The sequence below is a fragment of the Oncorhynchus mykiss genome, unplaced genomic scaffold (genome assembly GCF_013265735.2).
Source record: "Oncorhynchus mykiss isolate Arlee unplaced genomic scaffold, USDA_OmykA_1.1 un_scaffold_362, whole genome shotgun sequence".
NCBI classification, from domain to species: Eukaryota; Metazoa; Chordata; class Actinopteri; order Salmoniformes; family Salmonidae; genus Oncorhynchus; species Oncorhynchus mykiss.
In genome coordinates, this window is record NW_023493810.1 from 1 (window position 1) to 22,574 (window position 22,574).

At 44.0% G+C, this 22,574-nt stretch overlaps 28 non-coding genes across 28 annotated transcripts; all 28 read left to right on the forward strand.

Annotated features, from left to right (window-relative positions):
- The first annotated feature begins 641 nt into the window (after positions 1-641).
- trnag-gcc lies at positions 642-712 on the forward strand. Its single transcript has one exon. It is a non-coding gene; the product is annotated as a tRNA-Gly (tRNA).
- Positions 713-1,436: 724 nt separating this feature from the next.
- trnag-gcc lies at positions 1,437-1,507 on the forward strand. The gene has a single exon. It is a non-coding gene; the product is annotated as a tRNA-Gly (tRNA).
- Positions 1,508-2,038: 531 nt separating this feature from the next.
- Positions 2,039-2,110, forward strand: trnad-guc. Its single transcript has one exon. It is a non-coding gene; the product is annotated as a tRNA-Asp (tRNA).
- A 723-nt stretch (positions 2,111-2,833) lies between these two features.
- On the forward strand, positions 2,834-2,905 carry trnad-guc. Its single transcript has one exon. It is a non-coding gene; the product is annotated as a tRNA-Asp (tRNA).
- Positions 2,906-4,679: 1,774 nt separating this feature from the next.
- Positions 4,680-4,751, forward strand: trnad-guc. The gene has a single exon. It is a non-coding gene; the product is annotated as a tRNA-Asp (tRNA).
- Positions 4,752-4,871: 120 nt separating this feature from the next.
- Positions 4,872-4,942, forward strand: trnag-gcc. The gene has a single exon. It is a non-coding gene; the product is annotated as a tRNA-Gly (tRNA).
- A 532-nt stretch (positions 4,943-5,474) lies between these two features.
- trnae-uuc lies at positions 5,475-5,546 on the forward strand. Its single transcript has one exon. It is a non-coding gene; the product is annotated as a tRNA-Glu (tRNA).
- A 120-nt stretch (positions 5,547-5,666) lies between these two features.
- trnag-gcc lies at positions 5,667-5,737 on the forward strand. The gene has a single exon. It is a non-coding gene; the product is annotated as a tRNA-Gly (tRNA).
- Positions 5,738-6,462: 725 nt separating this feature from the next.
- On the forward strand, positions 6,463-6,533 carry trnag-gcc. Its single transcript has one exon. It is a non-coding gene; the product is annotated as a tRNA-Gly (tRNA).
- Positions 6,534-7,256: 723 nt separating this feature from the next.
- trnag-gcc lies at positions 7,257-7,327 on the forward strand. The gene has a single exon. It is a non-coding gene; the product is annotated as a tRNA-Gly (tRNA).
- A 532-nt stretch (positions 7,328-7,859) lies between these two features.
- On the forward strand, positions 7,860-7,931 carry trnad-guc. The gene has a single exon. It is a non-coding gene; the product is annotated as a tRNA-Asp (tRNA).
- Positions 7,932-8,051: 120 nt separating this feature from the next.
- Positions 8,052-8,122, forward strand: trnag-gcc. Its single transcript has one exon. It is a non-coding gene; the product is annotated as a tRNA-Gly (tRNA).
- A 725-nt stretch (positions 8,123-8,847) lies between these two features.
- On the forward strand, positions 8,848-8,918 carry trnag-gcc. Its single transcript has one exon. It is a non-coding gene; the product is annotated as a tRNA-Gly (tRNA).
- Positions 8,919-9,642: 724 nt separating this feature from the next.
- On the forward strand, positions 9,643-9,713 carry trnag-gcc. The gene has a single exon. It is a non-coding gene; the product is annotated as a tRNA-Gly (tRNA).
- A 724-nt stretch (positions 9,714-10,437) lies between these two features.
- trnag-gcc lies at positions 10,438-10,508 on the forward strand. The gene has a single exon. It is a non-coding gene; the product is annotated as a tRNA-Gly (tRNA).
- Positions 10,509-11,232: 724 nt separating this feature from the next.
- trnag-gcc lies at positions 11,233-11,303 on the forward strand. The gene has a single exon. It is a non-coding gene; the product is annotated as a tRNA-Gly (tRNA).
- Positions 11,304-12,823: 1,520 nt separating this feature from the next.
- Positions 12,824-12,894, forward strand: trnag-gcc. The gene has a single exon. It is a non-coding gene; the product is annotated as a tRNA-Gly (tRNA).
- Positions 12,895-13,619: 725 nt separating this feature from the next.
- Positions 13,620-13,690, forward strand: trnag-gcc. The gene has a single exon. It is a non-coding gene; the product is annotated as a tRNA-Gly (tRNA).
- A 725-nt stretch (positions 13,691-14,415) lies between these two features.
- Positions 14,416-14,486, forward strand: trnag-gcc. The gene has a single exon. It is a non-coding gene; the product is annotated as a tRNA-Gly (tRNA).
- Positions 14,487-15,212: 726 nt separating this feature from the next.
- On the forward strand, positions 15,213-15,283 carry trnag-gcc. The gene has a single exon. It is a non-coding gene; the product is annotated as a tRNA-Gly (tRNA).
- Positions 15,284-16,005: 722 nt separating this feature from the next.
- On the forward strand, positions 16,006-16,076 carry trnag-gcc. The gene has a single exon. It is a non-coding gene; the product is annotated as a tRNA-Gly (tRNA).
- Positions 16,077-17,591: 1,515 nt separating this feature from the next.
- trnag-gcc lies at positions 17,592-17,663 on the forward strand. Its single transcript has one exon. It is a non-coding gene; the product is annotated as a tRNA-Gly (tRNA).
- Positions 17,664-18,384: 721 nt separating this feature from the next.
- Positions 18,385-18,455, forward strand: trnag-gcc. The gene has a single exon. It is a non-coding gene; the product is annotated as a tRNA-Gly (tRNA).
- A 1,328-nt stretch (positions 18,456-19,783) lies between these two features.
- trnad-guc lies at positions 19,784-19,855 on the forward strand. The gene has a single exon. It is a non-coding gene; the product is annotated as a tRNA-Asp (tRNA).
- Positions 19,856-19,974: 119 nt separating this feature from the next.
- trnag-gcc lies at positions 19,975-20,045 on the forward strand. Its single transcript has one exon. It is a non-coding gene; the product is annotated as a tRNA-Gly (tRNA).
- A 533-nt stretch (positions 20,046-20,578) lies between these two features.
- Positions 20,579-20,650, forward strand: trnad-guc. The gene has a single exon. It is a non-coding gene; the product is annotated as a tRNA-Asp (tRNA).
- A 719-nt stretch (positions 20,651-21,369) lies between these two features.
- On the forward strand, positions 21,370-21,441 carry trnad-guc. Its single transcript has one exon. It is a non-coding gene; the product is annotated as a tRNA-Asp (tRNA).
- Positions 21,442-21,560: 119 nt separating this feature from the next.
- On the forward strand, positions 21,561-21,631 carry trnag-gcc. The gene has a single exon. It is a non-coding gene; the product is annotated as a tRNA-Gly (tRNA).
- Positions 21,632-22,574: the final 943 nt, after the last annotated feature.

A 22,574-nucleotide genomic window follows, 5' to 3' on the forward strand; every position in this document is an offset into this window, starting at 1 on the left:
TCTGGTCTTGGTCGAATTCTCAACTGACCTCTTGAAAAATAAGACTTTGAACATTTACTCATTCTCAGTAGACTTTGGTGAATCCATTGCAGATTTCCAGTGTGTGAGGTGATTAACTTTTTGCAAGGCTTTAGTTGTTAAATGGGAAAGAGTAACCAACTTGTCAGTGACAACTGTCTTGAGTTTGGCATTTGTGACAATGTCCTGGGATTACCACAAAAACGCCTCACCTGCAAACTAGTATTGTGTGGCTTGTGAGCGGTATAGAGCAAATCGATTACATGTACGTGTTTGTGAGAGTCTCAGCTTTCCATAGCTGGGTCATAGTAGTTCCTAGCTCCAACCATTCAGTCTCTACAGAGATTTTTTGTTAGAAGGGTTTAAGCCCAAATTCCAAATTTAGGGTTAGTACCAATGCTCCACGTTTTTTCAAAGTTCCAACCCACCTGCTCCTCGTTAGTATAGTGGTGAGTATCCCCCCTGTCACGCGGGAGACCGGGGTTCAATTCCCCCACGGGGAGAAAGTACTGCTCTTTTTTTAGGGTGAACAATGTTGTTGAGCCCACAAAGTGGAACATATTCTTGGAAAAAAAGCTTTATGATACAATTTCCTGCCTTTGAGGTTAACTCAGCCTTCCAAGGCATTGGTTGTTCAGTGGTAGAATTCTCGCCTGCCACGCGGGAGGCCCGGGTTCGATTCCCGGCCAATGCAGGAAGTTTTGAACATGTCATTTCGACAAGTATGCAAACCCCTGAGGAGGAAATCTGTGTTAGATTGCCAGGCAAACAGAAATATCTGGTCTTGGTCGAATTCTCAACTGACTCTTGAAAAATAAGACTTTGAACATTTACTCATTCTCAGTAGACTTTGGTGAATCCATTGCAGATTTCCAGTGTGTGAGGTGATTAACTTTTTGCAAGGCTTTAGTTGTTAAATGGGAAAGAGTAACCACTTGTCAGTGACAACTGTCTTGAGTTTGGCATTTGTGACAATGTCCTGGGATTACCCACAAACGCCTCACCTGCAAACTAGTATTGTGTGGCTTGTGAGTGGTATAGAGCAAAATCGATTACATGTACGTGTTTGTGAGAGTCTCAGCTTTCCATAGCTGGGTCATAGTAGTTCCTAGCTCCAACCATTCAGTCTCTACAGATATTTTTGTTAGAAGGGTTTAAGCCCAACATTCCAAATTTAGGGTTAGTACCAATGCTCCACGTTTTTTCAAAGTTCCAACCCACCTGCTCCTCGTTAGTATAGTGGTGAGTATCCCCGCCTGTCACGCGGGAGACCGGGGTTCAATTCCCCCACGGGGAGAAAGTACTGCTCTTTTTTTTAGGGTGAACAATGTTGTTGAGCCCACAAAGTGGAACATATTCTTGGAAAAAAAGCTTTATAATACAATTTCCTGCCTTTGAGGTTAACTCAGCCTTCCAAGGCATTGGTTGTTCAGTGGTAGAATTCTCGCCTGCCACGCGGGAGGCCCGGGTTCGATTCCCGGCCAATGCAGGAAGTTTTGAACATGTCATTTCGACAAGTATGCAAACCCCTGAGGAGGAAATCTGTGTTAGATTGCCAGGCAAACAGAATCTCTGGTCTTGGTCGAATTCTCAACTGACTCTTGAAAAATAAGACTTTGAACATTTACTCATTCTCAGTAGACTTTGGTGAATCCATTGCAGATTTCCAGTGTGTGAGGTGATTAACTTTTTGCAAGGCTTTAGTTGTTAAATGGGAAAGAGTAACCAACTTGTCAGTGACAACTGTCTTGAGTTTGGCATTTGTGACAATGTCCTGGGATTACCCACAAACGCCTCACCTGCATACTAGTATTGTGTGGCTTGTGAGCGGTATAGAGCAAAATCGATTACATGTACGTGTTTGTGAGAGTCTCAGCTTTCCATAGCTGGGTCATAGTAGTTCCTAGCTCCAACCATTCAGTCTCTACAGATATTTTTGTTAGAAGGGTTTAAGCCCAAAATTCCAAATTTAGGGTTAGTACCAATGCTCCACGTTTTTTCAAAGTTCCAACCCACCTGCTCCTCGTTAGTATAGTGGTGAGTATCCCCGCCTGTCACGCGGGAGACCGGGGTTCAATTCCCCGACGGGGAGAAAGTACTGCTCTTTTTTTAGGGTGAACAATGTTGCTGAGCCCACAAAGTGGAACATATTCTTGGAAAAAAAGCTTTATGATACAATTTCCTGCCTTTGAGGTTAACTCAGCCTTCCAAGGCATTGGTTGTTCAGTGGTAGAATTCTCACCTGCCACGCGGGAGGCCCGGGTTCGATTCCCGGCCAATGCAGGAAGTTTTGAACATGTCATTTCGACAAGTATGCAAACCCCTGAGGAGGAAATCTGTGTTAGATTGCCAGGCAAACAGAAATCTCTGGTCTTGGTCGAATTCTCAACTGACTCTTGAAAAATAAGACTTTGAACATTTACTCATTCTCAGTAGACTTTGGTGAATCCATTGCAGATTTCCAGTGTGTGAGGTGATTAACTTTTTGCAAGGCTTTAGTTGTTAAATGGGAAAGAGTAACCAACTTGTCAGTGACAACTGTCTTGAGTTTGGCATTTGTGACAATGTCCTGGGATTACCCACAAACGCCTCACCTGCAAACTAGTATTGTGTGGCTTGTGAGCGGTATAGAGCAAAATCGATTACATGTACGTGTTTGTGAGAGTCTCAGCTTTCCATAGCTGGGTCATAGTAGTTCCTAGCTCCAACCATTCAGTCTCTACAGATATTTTTGTTAGAAGGGTTTAAGCCCAACATTCCAAATTTAGGGTTAGTACCAATGCTCCACGTTTTTTCAAAGTTCCAACCCACCTGCTCCTCGTTAGTATAGTGGTGAGTATCCCCGCCTGTCACGCGGGAGACCGGGGTTCAATTCCCCGACGGGGAGAAAGTACTGCTCTTTTTTTAGGGTGAACAATGTTGTTGAGCCCACAAAGTGGAACATATTCTTGGAAAAAAAGCTTTATGATACAATTTCCTGCCTTTGAGGTTAACTCAGCCTTCCAAGGCATTGGTTGTTCAGTGGTAGAATTCTCGCCTGCCACGCGGAGGCCCGGGTTCGATTCCCGGCCAATGCAGGAAGTTTTGAACATGTCATTTCGACAAGTATGTAAACCCCTGAGGAGGAAATCTGTGTTAGATTGCCAGGCAAACAGAAATCTCTGGTCTTGGTCGAATTCTCAACTGACTCTTGAAAAATAAGACTTTGAACATTTACTCATTCTCAGTAGACTTTGGTGAATCCATTGCAGATTTCCAGTGTGTGAGGTGATTAACTTTTTGCAAGGCTTTAGTTGTTAAATGGGAAAGAGTAACCAACTTGTCAGTGACAACTGTCTTGAGTTTGGCATTTGTGACAATGTCCTGGGATTACCCACAAACGCCTCACCTGCAAACTAGTATTGTGTGGCTTGTGAGCGGTATAGAGCAAAATCGATTACATGTACGTGTTTGTGAGAGTCTCAGCTTTCCATAGCTGGGTCATAGTAGTTCCTAGCTCCAACCATTCAGTCTCTACAGATATTTTTGTTAGAAGGGTTTAAGCCCAAAATTCCAAATTTAGGGTTAGTACCAATGCTCCACGTTTTTTCAAAGTTGAGTTTGGCATTTGTGACAATGTCCTGGGATTACCCACAAACGCCTCACCTGCAAACTAGTATTGTGTGGCTTGTGAGCGGTATAGAGCAAAATCGATTACATGTACGTGTTTGTGAGAGTCTCAGCTTTCCATAGCTGGGTCATAGTAGTTCCTAGCTCCAACCATTCAGTCTCTACAGATATTTTTGTTAGAAGGGTTTAAGCCCAAAATTCCAAATTTAGGGTTAGTACCAATGCTCCACGTTTTTTCAAAGTTCCAACCCACCTGCTCCTCGTTAGTATAGTGGTGAGTATCCCCGCCTGTCACGCGGGAGACCGGGGTTCAATTCCCCGACAGGGAAAAAGTACTGCTCTTTTTTTAGGGTGAACAATGTTGCTGAGCCCACAAAGTGGAACATATTCTTGGAAAAAAAGCTTTATGATACAATGTCCTGCCTTTGAGGTTAACTCAGCCTTCCAAGGCATTGGTTGTTCAGTGGTAGAATTCTCACCTGCCACGCGGGAGGCCCGGGTTCGATTCCCGGCCAATGCAGGAAGTTTTGAACATGTCATTTCGACAAGTATGCAAACCCCTGAGGAGGAAATCTGTGTTAGATTGCCAGGCAAACAGAAATCTCTGGTCTTGGTCGAATTCTCAACTGACTCTTGAAAAATAAGACTTTGAACATTTACTCATTCTCAGTAGACTTTGGTGAATCCATTGCAGATTTCCAGTGTGTGAGGTGATTAACTTTTTGCAAGGCTTTAGTTGTTAAATGGGAAAGAGTAACCAACTTGTCAGTGACAACTGTCTTGAGTTTGGCATTTGTGACAATGTCCTGGGATTACCCACAAACGCCTCACCTGCAAACTAGTATTGTGTGGCTTGTGAGCGGTATAGAGCAAAATCGATTACATGTACGTGTTTGTGAGAGTCTCAGCTTTCCATAGCTGGGTCATAGTAGTTCCTAGCTCCAACCATTCAGTCTCTACAGATATTTTTGTTAGAAGGGTTTAAGCCCAACATTCCAAATTTAGGGTTAGTACCAATGCTCCACGTTTTTTCAAAGTTCCAACCCACCTGCTCCTCGTTAGTATAGTGGTGAGTATCCCCGCCTGTCACGCGGGAGACCGGGGTTCAATTCCCCGACGGGGAGAAAGTACTGCTCTTTTTTTAGGGTGAACAATGTTGTTGAGCCCACAAAGTGGAACATATTCTTGGAAAAAAAGCTTTATGATACAATTTCCTGCCTTTGAGGTTAACTCAGCCTTCCAAGGCATTGGTTGTTCAGTGGTAGAATTCTCGCCTGCCACGCGGGAGGCCCGGGTTCGATTCCCGGCCAATGCAGGAAGTTTTGAACATGTCATTTCGACAAGTATGTAAACCCCTGAGGAGGAAATCTGTGTTAGATTGCCAGGCAAACAGAAATCTCTGGTCTTGGTCGAATTCTCAACTGACTCTTGAAAAATAAGACTTTGAACATTTACTCATTCTCAGTAGACTTTGGTGAATCCATTGCAGATTTCCAGTGTGTGAGGTGATTAACTTTTTGCAAGGCTTTAGTTGTTAAATGGGAAAGAGTAACCAACTTGTCAGTGACAACTGTCTTGAGTTTGGCATTTGTGACAATGTCCTGGGATTACCCACAAACGCCTCACCTGCAAACTAGTATTGTGTGGCTTGTGAGCGGTATAGAGCAAAATCGATTACATGTACGTGTTTGTGAGAGTCTCAGCTTTCCATAGCGGGGTCATAGTAGTTCCTAGCTCCAACCATTCAGTCTCTACAGATATTTTTGTTAGAAGGGTTTAAGCCCAAAATTCCAAATTTAGGGTTAGTACCAATGCTCCACGTTTTTTCAAAGTTCCAACCCACCTGCTCCTCGTTAGTATAGTGGTGAGTATCCCTGCCTTTCACGCGGGAGACCGGGGTTCAATTCCCCGACGGGGAGAAAGTACTGCTCTTTTTTTAGGGTGAACAATGTTGCTGAGCCCACAAAGTGGAACATATTTTTGGAAAAAAAGCTTTATGATACAATTTCCTGCCTTTGAGGTTAACTCAGCCTTCCAAGGCATTGGTTGTTCAGTGGTAGAATTCTCGCCTGCCACGCGGGAGGCCCGGGTTCGATTCCCGGCCAATGCAGGAAGTTTTGAACATGTCATTTCGACAAGTATGTAAACCCCTGAGGAGGAAATCTGTGTTAGATTGCCAGGCAAACAGAAATCTCTGGTCTTGGTCGAATTCTCAACTGACTCTTGAAAAATAAGACTTTGAACATTTACTCATTCTCAGTAGACTTTGGTGAATCCATTGCAGATTTCCAGTGTGTGAGGTGATTAACTTTTTGCAAGGCTTTAGTTGTTAAATGGGAAAGAGTAACCAACTTGTCAGTGACAACTGTCTTGAGTTTGGCATTTGTGACAATGTCCTGGGATTACCCACAAACGCCTCACCTGCAAACTAGTATTGTGTGGCTTGTGAGCGGTATAGAGCAAAATCGATTACATGTACGTGTTTGTGAGAGTCTCAGCTTTCCATAGCGGGGTCATAGTAGTTCCTAGCTCCAACCATTCAGTCTCTACAGATATTTTTGTTAGAAGGGTTTAAGCCCAACATTCCAAATTTAGGGTTAGTACCAATGCTCCACGTTTTTTTCAAAGTTCCAACCCACCTGCTCCTCGTTAGTATAGTGGTGAGTATCCCCGCCTGTCACGCGGGAGACCGGGGTTCAATTCCCCCACGGGGAGAAAGTACTAATCTTTTTTTAGGGTGAACAATGTTGCTGAGCCCACAAAGTGGAACATATTTTTGGAAAAAAAGCTTTATGATACAATTTCCTGCCTTTGAGGTTAACTCAGCCTTCCAAGGCATTGGTTGTTCAGTGGTAGAATTCTCGCCTGCCACGCGGGAGGCCCGGGTTCGATTCCCGGCCAATGCAGGAAGTTTTGAACATGTCATTTCGACAAGTATGCAAACCCCTGAGGAGGAAATCTGTGTTAGATTGCCAGGCAAACAGAAATCTCTGGTCTTGGTCGAATTCTCAACTGACTCTTGAAAAATAAGACTTTGAACATTTACTCATTCTCAGTAGACTTTGGTGAATCCATTGCAGATTTCCAGTGTGTGAGGTGATTAACTTTTTGCAAGGCTTTAGTTGTTAAATGGGAAAGAGTAACCAACTTGTCAGTGACAACTGTCTTGAGTTTGGCATTTGTGACAATGTCCTGGGATTACCCACAAACGCCTCACCTGCAAACTAGTATTGTGTGGCTTGTGAGCGGTATAGAGCAAAATCGATTACATGTACGTGTTTGTGAGAGTCTCAGCTTTCCATAGCTGGGTCATAGTAGTTCCTAGCTCCAACCATTCAGTCTCTACAGATATTTTTGTTAGAAGGGTTTAAGCCCAACATTCCAAATTTAGGGTTAGTACCAATGCTCCACGTTTTTTCAAAGTTCCAACCCACCTGCTCCTCGTTAGTATAGTGGTGAGTATCCCCGCCTGTCACGCGGGAGACCGGGTTCAATTCCCCGACGGGGAGAAAGTACTGCTCTTTTTTTAGGGTGAACAATGTTGTTGAGCCCACAAAGTGGAACATATTCTTGGAAAAAAAGCTTTATGATACAATTTCCTGCCTTTGAGGTTAACTCAGCCTTCCAAGGCATTGGTTGTTCAGTGGTAGAATTCTCGCCTGCCACGCGGGAGGCCCGGGTTCGATTCCCGGCCAATGCAGGAAGTTTTGAACATGTCATTTCGACAAGTATGTAAACCCCTGAGGAGGAAATCTGTGTTAGATTGCCAGGCAAACAGAAATCTCTGGTCTTGGTCGAATTCTCAACTGACTCTTGAAAAATAAGACTTTGAACATTTACTCATTCTCAGTAGACTTTGGTGAATCCATTGCAGATTTCCAGTGTGTGAGGTGATTAACTTTTTGCAAGGCTTTAGTTGTTAAATGGGAAAGAGTAACCAACTTGTCAGTGACAACTGTCTTGAGTTTGGCATTTGTGACAATGTCCTGGGATTACCCACAAACGCCTCACCTGCAAACTAGTATTGTGTGGCTTGTGAGCGGTATAGAGCAAAATCGATTACATGTACGTGTTTGTGAGAGTCTCAGCTTTCCATAGCGGGGTCATAGTAGTTCCTAGCTCCAACCATTCAGTCTCTACAGATATTTTTGTTAGAAGGGTTTAAGCCCAAAATTCCAAATTTAGGGTTAGTACCAATGCTCCACGTTTTTTCAAAGTTCCAACCCACCTGCTCCTCGTTAGTATAGTGGTGAGTATCCCCGCCTGTCACGCGGGAGACCGGGGTTCAATTCCCCGACGGGGAGAAAGTACTGCTCTTTTTTTAGGGTGAACAATGTTGCTGAGCCCACAAAGTGGAACATATTTTTGGAAAAAAAGCTTTATGATACAATTTCCTGCCTTTGAGGTTAACTCAGCCTTCCAAGGCATTGGTTGTTCAGTGGTAGAATTCTCGCCTGCCACGCGGGAGGCCCGGGTTCGATTCCCGGCCAATGCAGGAAGTTTTGAACATGTCATTTCGACAAGTATGTAAACCCCTGAGGAGGAAATCTGTGTTAGATTGCCAGGCAAACAGAAATCTCTGGTCTTGGTCGAATTCTCAACTGACTCTTGAAAAATAAGACTTTGAACATTTACTCATTCTCAGTAGACTTTGGTGAATCCATTGCAGATTTCCAGTGTGTGAGGTGATTAACTTTTTGCAAGGCTTTAGTTGTTAAATGGGAAAGAGTAACCAACTTGTCAGTGACAACTGTCTTGAGTTTGGCATTTGTGACAATGTCCTGGGATTACCCACAAACGCCTCACCTGCAAACTAGTATTGTGTGGCTTGTGAGCGGTATAGAGCAAAATCGATTACATGTACGTGTTTGTGAGAGTCTCAGCTTTCCATAGCGGGGTCATAGTAGTTCCTAGCTCCAACCATTCAGTCTCTACAGATATTTTTGTTAGAAGGGTTTAAGCCCAACATTCCAAATTTAGGGTTAGTACCAATGCTCCACGTTTTTTCAAAGTTCCAACCCACCTGCTCCTCGTTAGTATAGTGGTGAGTATCCCCGCCTGTCACGCGGGAGACCGGGGTTCAATTCCCCCACGGGGAGAAAGTACTAATCTTTTTTTAGGGTGAACAATGTTGCTGAGCCCACAAAGTGGAACATATTTTTGGAAAAAAAAGCTTTATGATACAATTTCCTGCCTTTGAGGTTAACTCAGCCTTCCAAGGCATTGGTTGTTCAGTGGTAGAATTCTCGCCTGCCACGCGGGAGGCCCGGGTTCGATTCCCGGCCAATGCAGGAAGTTTTGAACATGTCATTTCGACAAGTATGCAAACCCCTGAGGAGGAAATCTGTGTTAGATTGCCAGGCAAACAGAAATCTCTGGTCTTGGTCGAATTCTCAACTGACTCTTGAAAAATAAGACTTTGAACATTTACTCATTCTCAGTAGACTTTGGTGAATCCATTGCAGATTTCCAGTGTGTGAGGTGATTAACTTTTTGCAAGGCTTTAGTTGTTAAATGGGAAAGAGTAACCAACTTGTCAGTGACAACTGTCTTGAGTTTGGCATTTGTGACAATGTCCTGGGATTACCCACAAACGCCTCACCTGCAAACTAGTATTGTGTGGCTTGTGAGCGGTATAGAGCAAAATCGATTACATGTACGTGTTTGTGAGAGTCTCAGCTTTCCATAGCTGGGTCATAGTAGTTCCTAGCTCCAACCATTCAGTCTCTACAGATATTTTTGTTAGAAGGGTTTAAGCCCAACATTCCAAATTTAGGGTTAGTACCAATGCTCCACGTTTTTTCAAAGTTCCAACCCACCTGCTCCTCGTTAGTATAGTGGTGAGTATCCCCGCCTGTCACGCGGGAGACCGGGGTTCAATTCCCCCACGGGGAGAAAGTACTGCTCTTTTTTAGGGTGAACAATGTTGTTGAGCCCACAAAGTGGAACATATTCTTGGAAAAAAAAGCTTTATGATACAATTTCCTGCCTTTGAGGTTAACTCAGCCTTCCAAGGCATTGGTTGTTCAGTGGTAGAATTCTCGCCTGCCACGCGGGAGGCCCGGGTTCGATTCCCGGCCAATGCAGGAAGTTTTGAACATGTCATTTCGACAAGTATGCAAACCCCTGAGGAGGAAATCTGTGTTAGATTGCCAGGCAAACAGAAATCTCTGGTCTTGGTCGAATTCTCAACTGACTCTTGAAAAATAAGACTTTGAACATTTACTCATTCTCAGTAGACTTTGGTGAATCCATTGCAGATTTCCAGTGTGTGAGGTGATTAACTTTTTGCAAGGCTTTAGTTGTTAAATGGGAAAGAGTAACCAACTTGTCAGTGACAACTGTCTTGAGTTTGGCATTTGTGACAATGTCCTGGGATTACCCACAAACGCCTCACCTGCAAACTAGTATTGTGTGGCTTGTGAGCGGTATAGAGCAAAATCGATTACATGTACGTGTTTGTGAGAGTCTCAGCTTTCCATAGCTGGGTCATAGTAGTTCCTAGCTCCAACCATTCAGTCTCTACAGATATTTTTGTTAGAAGGGTTTAAGCCCAAAATTCCAAATTTAGGGTTAGTACCAATGCTCCACGTTTTTTTCAAAGTTCCAACCCACCTGCTCCTCGTTAGTATAGTGGTGAGTATCCCTGCCTGTCACGCCGGAGACCGGGGTTCAATTCCCCGACGGGGAGAAAGTACTGCTCTTTTTTTAGGGTGAACAATGTTGTTGAGCCCACAAAGTGGAACATATTCTTGGAAAAAAGCTTTATGATACAATTTCCTGCCTTTGAGGTTAACTCAGCCTTCCAAGGCATTGGTTGTTCAGTGGTAGAATTCTCGCCTGCCACGCGGGAGGCCCGGGTTCGATTCCCGGCCAATGCAGGAAGTTTTGAACATGTCATTTCGACAAGTATGCAAAACCCTGAGGAGGAAATCTGTGTTAGATTGCCAGGCAAACAGAAATCTCTGGTCTTGGTCGAATTCTCAACTGACTCTTGAAAAATAAGACTTTGAACATTTACTCATTCTCAGTAGACTTTGGTGAATCCATTGCAGATTTCCAGTGTGTGAGGTGATTAACTTTTTGCAAGGCTTTAGTTGTTAAATGGGAAAGAGTAACCAACTTGTCAGTGACAACTGTCTTGAGTTTGGCATTTGTGACAATGTCCTGGGATTACCCACAAACGCCTCACCTGCAAACTAGTATTGTGTGGCTTGTGAGCGGTATAGAGCAAAATCGATTACATGTACGTGTTTGTGAGAGTCTCAGCTTTCCATAGCTGGGTCATAGTAGTTCCTAGCTCCAACCATTCAGTCTCTACAGATATTTTTGTTAGAAGGTTTAAGCCCAAAATTCCAAATTTAGGGTTAGTACCAATGCTCCACGTTTTTTCAAAGTTCCAACCCACCTGCTCCTCGTTAGTATAGTGGTGAGTATCCCCGCCCTGTCACGCCGGAGACCGGGGTTCAATTCCCCGACGGGGAGAAAGTACTGCTCTTTTTTTAGGGTGAACAATGTTGTTGAGCCCACAAAGTGGAACATATTCTTGGAAAAAAAGCTTTATGATACAATTTCCTGCCTTTGAGGTTAACTCAGCCTTCCAAGGCATTGGTTGTTCAGTGGTAGAATTCTCGCCTGCCACGCGGGAGGCCCGGGTTCGATTCCCGGCCAATGCAGGAAGTTTTGAACATGTCATTTCGACAAGTATGCAAACCCCTGAGGAGGAAATCTGTGTTAGATTGCCAGGCAAACAGAAATCTCTGGTCTTGGTCGAATTCTCAACTGACTCTTGAAAAATAAGACTTTGAACATTTACTCATTCTCAGTAGACTTTGGTGAATCCATTGCAGATTTCCAGTGTGTGAGGTGATTAACTTTTTGCAAGGCTTTAGTTGTTAAATGGGAAAGAGTAACCAACTTGTCAGTGACAACTGTCTTGAGTTTGGCATTTGTGACAATGTCCTGGGATTACCCACAAACGCCTCACCTGCAAACTAGTATTGTGTGGCTTGTGAGCGGTATAGAGCAAAATCGATTACATGTACGTGTTTGTGAGAGTCTCAGCTTTCCATAGCTGGGTCATAGTAGTTCCTAGCTCCAACCATTCAGTCTCTACAGATATTTTTGTTAGAAGGGTTTAAGCCCAAAATTCCAAATTTAGGGTTAGTACCAATGCTCCACGTTTTTTCAAAGTTCCAACCCACCTGCTCCTCGTTAGTATAGTGGTGAGTATCCCCGCCTGTCACGCCGGAGACCGGGGTTCAATTCCCCGACGGGGAGAAAGTACTGCTCTTTTTTTAGGGTGAACAATGTTGTTGAGCCCACAAAGTGGAACATATTCTTGGAAAAAAAGCTTTATGATACAATTTCCTGCCTTTGAGGTTAACTCAGCCTTCCAAGGCATTGGTTGTTCAGTGGTAGAAATTCTCGCCTGCCACGCGGGAGGCCCGGGTTCGATTCCCGGCCAATGCAGGAAGTTTTGAACATGTCATTTCGACAAGTATGCAAACCCCTGAGGAGGAAATCTGTGTTAGATTGCCAGGCAAACAGAAATCTCTGGTCTTGGTCGAATTCTCAACTGACTCTTGAAAAATAAGACTTTGAACATTTACTCATTCTCAGTAGACTTTGGTGAATCCATTGCAGATTTCCAGTGTGTGAGGTGATTAACTTTTTGCAAGGCTTTAGTTGTTAAATGGGAAAGAGTAACCAACTTGTCAGTGACAACTGTCTTGAGTTTGGCATTTGTGACAATGTCCTGGGATTACCCACAAACGCCTCACCTGCAAACTAGTATTGTGTGGCTTGTGAGCGGTATAGAGCAAAATCGATTACATGTACGTGTTTGTGAGAGTCTCAGCTTTCCATAGCGGGGTCATAGTAGTTCCTAGCTCCAACCATTCAGTCTCTACAGATATTTTTGTTAGAAGGGTTTAAGCCCAACATTCCAAATTTAGGGTTAGTACCAATGCTCCACGTTTTTTCAAAGTTCCAACCCACCTGCTCCTCGTTAGTATAGTGGTGAGTATCCCGCCTGTCACGCGGGAGACCGGGGTTCAATTCCCCCACGGGGAGAAAGTACTGCTCTTTTTTTAGGGTGAACAATGTTGTTGAGCCCACAAAGTGGAACATATTCTTGGAAAAAAAAGCTTTATGATACAATTTCCTGCCTTTGAGGTTAACTCAGCCTTCCAAGGCATTGGTTGTTCAGTGGTAGAATTCTCGCCTGCCACGCGGGAGGCCCGGGTTCGATTCCCGGCCAATGCAGGAAGTTTTGAACATGTCATTTCGACAAGTATGCAAACCCCTGAGGAGGAAATCTGTGTTAGATTGCCAGGCAAACAGAAATCTCTGGTCTTGGTCGAATTCTCAACTGACTCTTGAAAAATAAGACTTTGAACATTTACTCATTCTCAGTAGACTTTGGTGAATCCATTGCAGATTTCCAGTGTGTGAGGTGATTAACTTTTTGCAAGGCTTTAGTTGTTAAATGGGAAAGAGTAACCAACTTGTCAGTGACAACTGTCTTGAGTTTGGCATTTGTGACAATGTCCTGGGATTACCCACAAACGCCTCACCTGCAAACTAGTATTGTGTGGCTTGTGAGCGGTATAGAGCAAAATCGATTACATGTACGTGTTTGTGAGAGTCTCAGCTTTCCATAGCGGGGTCATAGTAGTTCCTAGCTCCAACCATTCAGTCTCTACAGATATTTTTGTTAGAAGGGTTTTAAGCCCAACATTCCAAATTTAGGGTTAGTACCAATGCTCCACGTTTTTTCAAAGTTCCAACCCACCTGCTCCTCGTTAGTATAGTGGTGAGTATCCCCGCCATGTCACGCGGGAGACCGGGGTTCAATTCCCCCACGGGAGAAAGTACTGCTCTTTTTTTTAGGGTGAACAATGTTGTTGAGCCCACAAAGTGGAACATATTCTTGGAAAAAAAGCTTTATGATACAATTTCCTGCCTTGAGGTTAACTCAGCCTTCCAAGGCATTGGTTGTTCAGTGGTAGAATTCTCGCCTGCCACGCGGGAGGCCCGGGTTCGATTCCCGGCCAATGCAGGAAGTTTGAACATGTCATTTCGACAAGTATGCAAACCCCTGAGGAGGAAATCTGTGTTAGATTGCCAGGCAAACAGAAATCTCTGGTCTTGGTCGAATTCTCAACTGACTCTTGAAAAATAAGACTTTGAACATTTACTCATTCTCAGTAGACTTTGGTGAATCCATTGCAGATTTCCAGTGTGTGAGGTGATTAACTTTTTGCAAGGCTTTAGTTGTTAAATGGGAAAGAGTAACCAACTTGTCAGTGACAACTGTCTTGAGTTTGGCATTTGTGACAATGTCCTGGGGATTACCCACAAACGCCTCACCTGCAAACTAGTATTGTGTGGCTTGTGAGCGGTATAGAGCAAAATCGATTACATGTACGTGTTTGTGAGAGTCTCAGCTTTCCATAGCTGGGTCATAGTAGTTCCTAGCTCCAACCATTCAGTCTCTACAGATATTTTTGTTAGAAGGGTTTTAAGCCCAAAATTCCAAATTTAGGGTTAGTACCAATGCTCCACGTTTTTTCAAAGTTCCAACCCACCTGCTCCTCGTTAGTATAGTGGTGAGTATCCCCGCCTGTCACGCCGGAGACCGGGGTTCAATTCCCCGACGGGGAGAAAGTACTGCTCTTTTTTTAGGGTGAACAATGTTGTTGAGCCCACAAAGTGGAACATATTCTTGGAAAAAAAGCTTTATGATACAATTTCCTGCCTTTGAGGTTAACTCAGCCTTCCAAGGCATTGGTTGTTCAGTGGTAGAATTCTCGCCTGCCACGCGGGAGGCCCGGGTTCGATTCCCGGCCAATGCAGGAAGTTTTGAACATGTCATTTCGACAAGTATGCAAACCCCTGAGGAGGAAATCTGTGTTAGATTGCCAGGCAAACAGAAATCTCTGGTCTTGGTCGAATTCTCAACTGACTCTTGAAAAATAAGACTTTGAACATTTACTCATTCTCAGTAGACTTGGTGAATCCATTGCAGATTTCCAGTGTGTGAGGTGATTAACTTTTTGCAAGGCTTTAGTTGTTAAATGGGAAAGAGTAACCAACTTGTCAGTGACAAACTGTCTTGAGTTTGGCATTTGTGACAATGTCCTGGGATTACCCACAAACGCCTCACCTGCAAACTAGTATTGTGTGGCTTGTGAGCGGTATAGAGCAAAATCGATTACATGTACGTGTTTGTGAGAGTCTCAGCTTTCCATAGCGGGGTCATAGTAGTTCCTAGCTCCAACCATTCAGTCCTCTACAGATATTTTTGTTAGAAGGGTTTAAGCCCAACATTCCAAATTTAGGGTTAGTACCAATGCTCCACGTTTTTTCAAAGTTCAACCCACCTGCTCCTCGTTAGTATAGTGGTGAGTATCCCCGCCTGTCACTGCGGGAGACCGGGGTTCAATTCCCCGACAGGGAGAAAGTACTGCTCTTTTTTTAGGGTGAAATATGTTGTTGAGCCCACAAAGTGGAACATATTCTTGGAAAAAAAAGCTTTATGATACAATTTCCTGCCTTTGAGGTTAACTCAGCCTTCCAAGGCATTGGTTGTTCAGTGGTAGAATTCTCGCCTGCCACGCGGGAGGCCCGGGTTCGATTCCCGGCCAATGCAGGAAGTTTTGAACATGTCATTTCGACAAGTATGCAAACCCTGAGGAGGAAAATCTGTGTTAGATTGCCAGGCAAACAGAAATCTCTGGTCTTGGTCGAATTCTCAACTGACTCTTGAAAAATAAGACTTTGAACATTTACTCATTCTCAGTAGACTTTGGTGAATCCATTGCAGATTTCCAGTGTGTGAGGTGATTAACTTTTTGCAAGGCTTTAGTTGTTAAATGGGAAAGAGTAACCAACTTGTCAGTGACAACTGTCTTGAGTTTGGCATTTGTGACAATGTCCTGGGATTACCCACAAACGCCTCACCTGCAAACTAGTATTGTGTGGCTTGTGAGCGGTATAGAGCAAAATCGATTACATGTACGTGTTTGTGAGAGTCTCAGCTTTCCATAGCTGGGTCATAGTAGTTCCTAGCTCCAACCATTCAGTCTCTACAGATATTTTTGTTAGAAGGGTTTAAGCCCAAAATTCCAATTTAGGGTTAGTACCAATGCTCCACGTTTTTTCAAAGTTCCAACCCACCTGCTCCTCGTTAGTATAGTGGTGAGTATCCCCGCCTGTCACGCCGGAGACCGGGGTTCAATTCCCCGACGGGGAGAAAGTACTGCTCTTTTTTAGGGTGAACAATGTTGTTGAGCCCACAAAGTGGAACATATTCTTGGAAAAAAAGCTTTATGATACAATTTCCTGCCTTTGAGGTTAACTCAGCCTTCCAAGGCATTGGTTGTTCAGTGGTAGAATTCTCGCCTGCCACGCGGGAGGCCCGGGTTCGATTCCCGGCCAATGCAGGAAGTTTTGAACATGTCATTTCGACAAGTATGCAAACCCCTGAGGAGGAAATCTGTGTTAGATTGCCAGGCAAACAGAAATCTCTGGTCTTGGTCGAATTCTCAACTGACTCTTGAAAAATAAGACTTTGAACATTTACTCATTCTCAGTAGACTTTGGTGAATCCATTGCAGATTTCCAGTGTGTGAGGTGATTAACTTTTTTGCAAGGCTTTAGTTGTTAATGGAAAGAGTAACCAACTTGTCAGTGACAACTGTCTTGAGTTTGGCATTTGTGACAATGTCCTGGGATTACCCACAAACGCCTCACCTGCAAACTAGTATTGTGTGGCTTGTGAGCGGTATAGAGCAAAATCGATTACATGTACGTGTTTGTGAGAGTCTCAGCTTTCCATAGCTGGGTCATAGTAGTTCCTAGCTCCAACCATTCAGTCTCTACAGATATTTTTGTTAGAAGGGTTTAAGCCCAAAATTCCAAATTTAGGGTTAGTACCAATGCTCCACGTTTTTTCAAAGTTCCAACCCACCTGCTCCTCGTTAGTATAGTGGTGAGTATCCCCGCCTGTCACGCCGGAGACCTGGGTTCAATTCCCCGACGGGGAGAAAGTACTGCTCTTTTTTTAGGGTGAACAATGTTGTTGAGCCCACAAAGTGGAACATATTCTTGGAAAAAAAGCTTTATGATACAATTTCCTGCCTTTGAGGTTAACTCAGCCTTCAAGGCATTGGTTGTTCAGTGGTAGAATTCTCGCCTGCCACGCGGGAGGCCCGGGTTCGATTCCCGCCAATGCAGGAAGTTTTGAACATGTCATTTCGACAAGTATGCAAACCCCTGAGGAGGAAATCTGTGTTAGATTGCCAGGCAAACAGAAATCTCTGGTCTTGGTCGAATTCTCAACTGACTCTTGAAAAATAAGACTTGAACATTTACCTCATTCTCAGTAGACTTTGGTGAATCCATTGCAGATTTCCAGTGTGTGAGGTGATTAACTTTTTGCAAGGCTTTAGTTGTTAAATGGGAAAGAGTAACCAACTTGTCAGTGACAACTGTCTTGAGTTTGGCATTTGTGACAATGTCCTGGGATTACCCACAAAACGCCTCACCTGCAAACTAGTATTGTGTGGCTGTGAGCGGTATAGAGCAAAAATCGATTACATGTACGTTTGTGAGAGTCTCAGCTTTCCATAGCGGGTCATAGTAGTTCCTAGCTCAACCATTCAGTCTCTACAGATATTTTTGTTAGAAGGGTTTAAGCCCAACATTCCAAATTTAGGGTTAGTACCAATGCTCCACGTTTTTTCAAAAGTTCCAACCCACCTGCTCCTCGTTAGTATAGTGGTGAGTATCCCCGCCTGTCACGCGGGAGACCGGGGTTCAATTCCCCGACAGGGAGAAAGTACTGCTCTTTTTTAGGGTGAAATATGTTGTTGAGCCCACAAAGTGGAACATATTCTTGGAAAAAAAGCTTTATGATACCAATTTCCTGCCTTTGAGGTTAACTCAGCCCTTCCAAGGCATTGGTTGTTCAGTGGTAGAATTCTCGCCTGCCACGCGGGAGGCCCCGGGTTCGATTCCCGGCCAATGCAGGAAGTTTTGAACATGTCATTTCGACAAGTATGCAAACCCCTGAGGAGGAAATCTGTGTTAGATTGCCAGGCAAACAGAATCTCTGGTCTTGGTCGAATTCTCACTGACTCTTGAAAAATAAGACTTTGAACATTTACTCATTCTCAGTAGACTTTGGTGAATCCATTGCAGATTTCCAGTGTGTGAGGTGATTAACTTTTTGCAAGGCTTTAGTTGTTAAATGGGAAAGAGTAACCAACTTGTCAGTGACAACTGTCTTGAGTTTGGCATTTGTGACAATGTCCTGGGATTACCCACAAACGCCTCACCTGCAAACTAGTATTGTGTGGCTTGTGAGCGTATAGAGCAAAATCGATTACATGTACGTGTTTGTGAGAGTCTCAGCCTTTCCATAGCTGGGTCATAGTAGTTCCTAGCTCCAACCATTCAGTCTCTACAGATATTTTGTTAGAAGGGTTTAAGCCCAAAATTCCAAATTTAGGGTTAGTACCAATGCTCCACGTTTTTTCAAAAGTTCCAACCCACCTGCTCCTCGTTAGTATAGTGGTGAGTATCCCCGCCTGTCACGCCGGAGACCGGGGTTCAATTCCCGACGGGGAGAAAGTACTGCTCTTTTTTTAGGGTGAACAATGTTGTTGAGCCCACAAAGTGGAACATATTCTTGGAAAAAAAGCTTTATGATACAATTTCCTGCCTTTGAGGTTAACTCAGCCTTCCAAGGCATTGGTTGTTCAGTGGTAGAATTCTCGCCTGCCACGCGGGAGGCCCGGGTTCGATTCCCGGCCAATGCAGGAAGTTTTGAACATGTCATTTCGACAAGTATGCAAACCCCTGAGGAGGAAATCTGTGTTAGATTGCCAGGCAAACAGAAATCTCTGGTCTTGGTCGAATTCTCAACTGACTCTTGAAAAATAAGACTTTGAACATTTACTCATTCTCAGTAGACTTTGGTGAATCCATTGCAGATTTCCAGTGTGTGAGGTGATTAACTTTTTGCAAGGCTTTAGTTGTTAAATGGGAAAGAGTAACCAACTTGTCAGTGGACAACTGTCTTGAGTTTGGCATTTGTGACAATGTCCTGGGATTACCCACAAACGCCTCACCTGCAAACTAGTATTGTGTGGCTTGTGAGCGGTATAGAGCAAAATCGATTACATGTACGTGTTTGTGAGAGTCTCAGCTTTCCATAGCTGGGTCATAGTAGTTCCTAGCTCCAACCATTCAGTCTCTACAGATATTTTGTTAGAAGGGTTTAAGCCCAAAATTCCAAATTTAGGGTTAGTACCAATGCTCCACGTTTTTTCAAAGTTCCAACCCACCTGCTCCTCGTTAGTATAGTGGTGAGTTATCCCGCCTGTCACGCCGGAGACCGGGGTTCAATTCCCCGACGGGGAGAAAGTACTGCTCTTTTTTTAGGGTGAACAATGTGTTGTTGAGCCCACAAAGTGGAACATATTCTTGGAAAAAAAGCTTTATGATACAATTTCCTGCCTTTGAGGTTAACTCAGCCTTCCAAGGCATTGGTTGTTCAGTTGGTAATTCTCGCCTGCCACGCGGGAGGCCCGGGTTCGATTCCCGGCCAATGCAGGAAGTTTTGAACATGTCATTTCGACAAGTATGCAAACCCCTGAGGAGGAAATCTGTGTTAGATTGCCAGGCAAACAGAAATCTCTGGTCTTGGTCGAATTCTCAACTGACTCTTGAAAAATAAGACTTTGAACATTTACTCATTCTCAGTAGACTTTGGTGAATCCATTGCAGATTTCCAGTGTGTGAGGTGATTAACTTTTTGCAAGGCTTTAGTTGTTAAATGGGAAAGAGTAACCAACTTGTCAGTGACAACTGTCTTGAGTTTGGCATTTGTGACAATGTCCTGGGATTACCCACAAACGCCTCACCTGCAAACTAGTATTGTGTGGTTTGTGAGCAGTATAGAGCAAAATCGATTACATGTACGTGTTTGTGAGAGTCTCAGCTTTCCATAGCTGGGTCATAGTAGTTCCTAGCTCCAACCATTCAGTCTCTACAGATATTTTTGTTAGAAGGGTTTAAGCCCAACATTCCAAATTTAGGGTTAGTACCAACGCTCCACGTTTTTTCAAAGTTCCAACCCACCTGCTCCTCGTTAGTATAGTGGTGAGTATCCCCGCCTGTCACGCGGGAGACCGGGGTTCAATTCCCCGACGGGGAGAAAGTACTGCTCTTTTTTAGGGTGAACAATGTTGCTGAGCCCACAAAGTGGAACATATTTTTGGAAAAAAAGCTTTATGATACAATTTCCTGCCTTTGAGGTTAACTCAGCCTTCCAAGGCATTGGTTGTTCAGTGGTAGAATTCTCGCCTGCCACGCGGGAGGCCCGGGTTCGATTCCCGGCCAATGCAGGAAGTTTTGAACATGTCATTTCGACAAGTATGCAAACCCCTGAGGAGGAAATCTGTGTTAGATTGCCAGGCAAACAGAAATCTCTGGTCTTGGTCGAATTCTCAACTGACTCTTGAAAAATAAGACTTTGAACATTTACTCATTCTCAGTAGACTTTGGTGAATCCATTGCAGATTTCCAGTGTGTGAGGTGATTAACTTTTTGCAAGGCTTTAGTTGTTAAATGGGAAAGAGTAACCAACTTGTCAGTGACAACTGTCTTGAGTTTGGCATTTGTGACAATGTCCTGGGATTACCCACAAACGCCTCACCTGCAAACTAGTATTGTGTGGCTTGTGAGCAGTATAGAGCAAAATCGATTACATGTACGTGTTTGTGAGAGTCTCAGCTTTCCATAGCTGGGTCATAGTAGTTCCTAGCTCCAACCATTCAGTCTCTACAGATATTTTTGTTAGAAGGGTTTAAGCCCAACATTCCAAATTTAGGGTTAGTACCAATCGCTCCACGTTTTTTCAAAGTTCCAACCCACCTGCTCCTCGTTAGTATAGTGGTGAGTATCCCCGCCTGTCACGCGGGAGACCGGGGTTCAATTCCCCGACGGGGAGAAAGTACTGCTCTTTTTTTAGGGTGAACAATGTTGCTGAGCCCACAAAGTGGAACATATTTTGGAAAAAAGCTTTATGATACAATTTCCTGCCTTTGAGGTTAACTCAGCCTTCCAAGGCATTGTTGTTCAGTGGTAGAATTCTCGCCTGCCACGCGGGAGGCCCGGGTTCGATTCCCGGCCAATGCAGGAAGTTTTGAACATGTCATTTCGACAAGTATGCAAACCCCTGAGGAGGAAATCTGTGTTAGATTGCCAGGCAAACAGAAATCTCTGGTCTTGGTCGAATTCTCAACTGACTCTTGAAAAATAAGACTTTGAACATTTACTCATTCTCAGTAGACTTTGGTGAATCCATTGCAGATTTCCAGTGTGTGAGGTGATTAACTTTTTGCAAGGCTTTAGTTGTTTAAATGGGAAAGAGTAACCAACTTGTCAGTGACAACTGTCTTGAGTTTGGCATTTGTGACAATGTCCTGGGATTACCCACAAACGCCTCACCTGCAAACTAGTATTGTGTGGCTTGTGAGCGGTATAGAGCAAAATCGATTACATGTACGTGTTTGTGAGAGTCTCAGCTTTCCATAGCGGGTCATAGTAGTTCCTAGCTCCAACCATTCAGTCTCTACAGATATTTTGTTAGAAGGGTTTAAGCCCAACATTCCAATTTAGGGGTTAGTACCAATGCTCCACGTTTTTTCAAAGTTCCAACCCACCTGCTCCTCGTTAGTATAGTGGTGAGTATCCCCGCCTGTCACGCGGGAGACCGGGGTTCAATTCCCCGACGGGGAGAAAGTACTGCTCTTTTTTTAGGGTGAACAATGTTGCTGAGCCCACAAAGTGGAACATATTTTGGAAAAAAAGCTTTATGATACAATTTCCTGCCTTTGAGGTTAACTCAGCCTTCCAAGGCATTGGTTGTTCAGTGGTAGAATTCTCGCCTGCCACGCGGGAGGCCCGGGTTCGATTCCCGGCCAATGCAGGAAGTTTTGAACATGTCATTTCGACAAGTATGCAAACCCCTGAGGAGGAAATCTGTGTTAGATTGCCAGGCAAACAGAAATCTCTGGTCTTGGTCGAATTCTCAACTGACTCTTGAAAAATAAGACTTTGAACATTTACTCATTCTCAGTAGACTTTGGTGAATCCATTGCAGATTTCCAGTGTGTGAGGTGATTAACTTTTTGCAAGGCTTTAGTTGTTAAATGGGAAAGAGTAACCAACTTGTCAGTGACAACTGTCTTGAGTTTGGCATTTGTGACAATGTCCTGGGATTACCCACAAACGCCTCACCTGCAAACTAGTATTGTGTGGCTTGTGAGCGGTATAGAGCAAAATCGATTACATGTACGTGTTTGTGAGAGTCTCAGCTTTCCATAGCGGGTCATAGTAGTTCCTAGCTCCAACCATTCAGTCTCTACAGATATTTTTGTTAGAAGGGTTTAAGCCCAACATTCCAAATTTAGGGTTAGTACCAATGCTCCACGTTTTTTCAAAGTTCCAACCCACCTGCTCCTTGTTAGTATAGTGGTGAGTATCCCAGCCTGTCACGCGGGAGACCGGGGTTCAATTCCCCGACGGGGAGAAAGTACTGCTCTTTTTTTAGGGTGAACAATGTTGCTGCGCCCACAAGTGGAACATATTTTTGGAAAAAAAAGCTTTATGATACAATTTCCTGCCTTTGAGGTTAACTCCAGCCTTCCAAGGCATTGGTTGTTCAGTGGTAGAATTCTCGCCTGCCACGCGGGAGGGCCCGGTTCGATTCCCGGACAATGCAGGAAGTTTTGAACATGTCATTTCGACAAGTATGCAAACCCCTGAGGAGGAAATCTGTGTTAGATTGCCAGGCAAACAGAAATCTCTGGTCTTGGTCGAATTCTCAACTGACTCTTGAAAAATAAGACTTTGAACATTTACTCATTCTC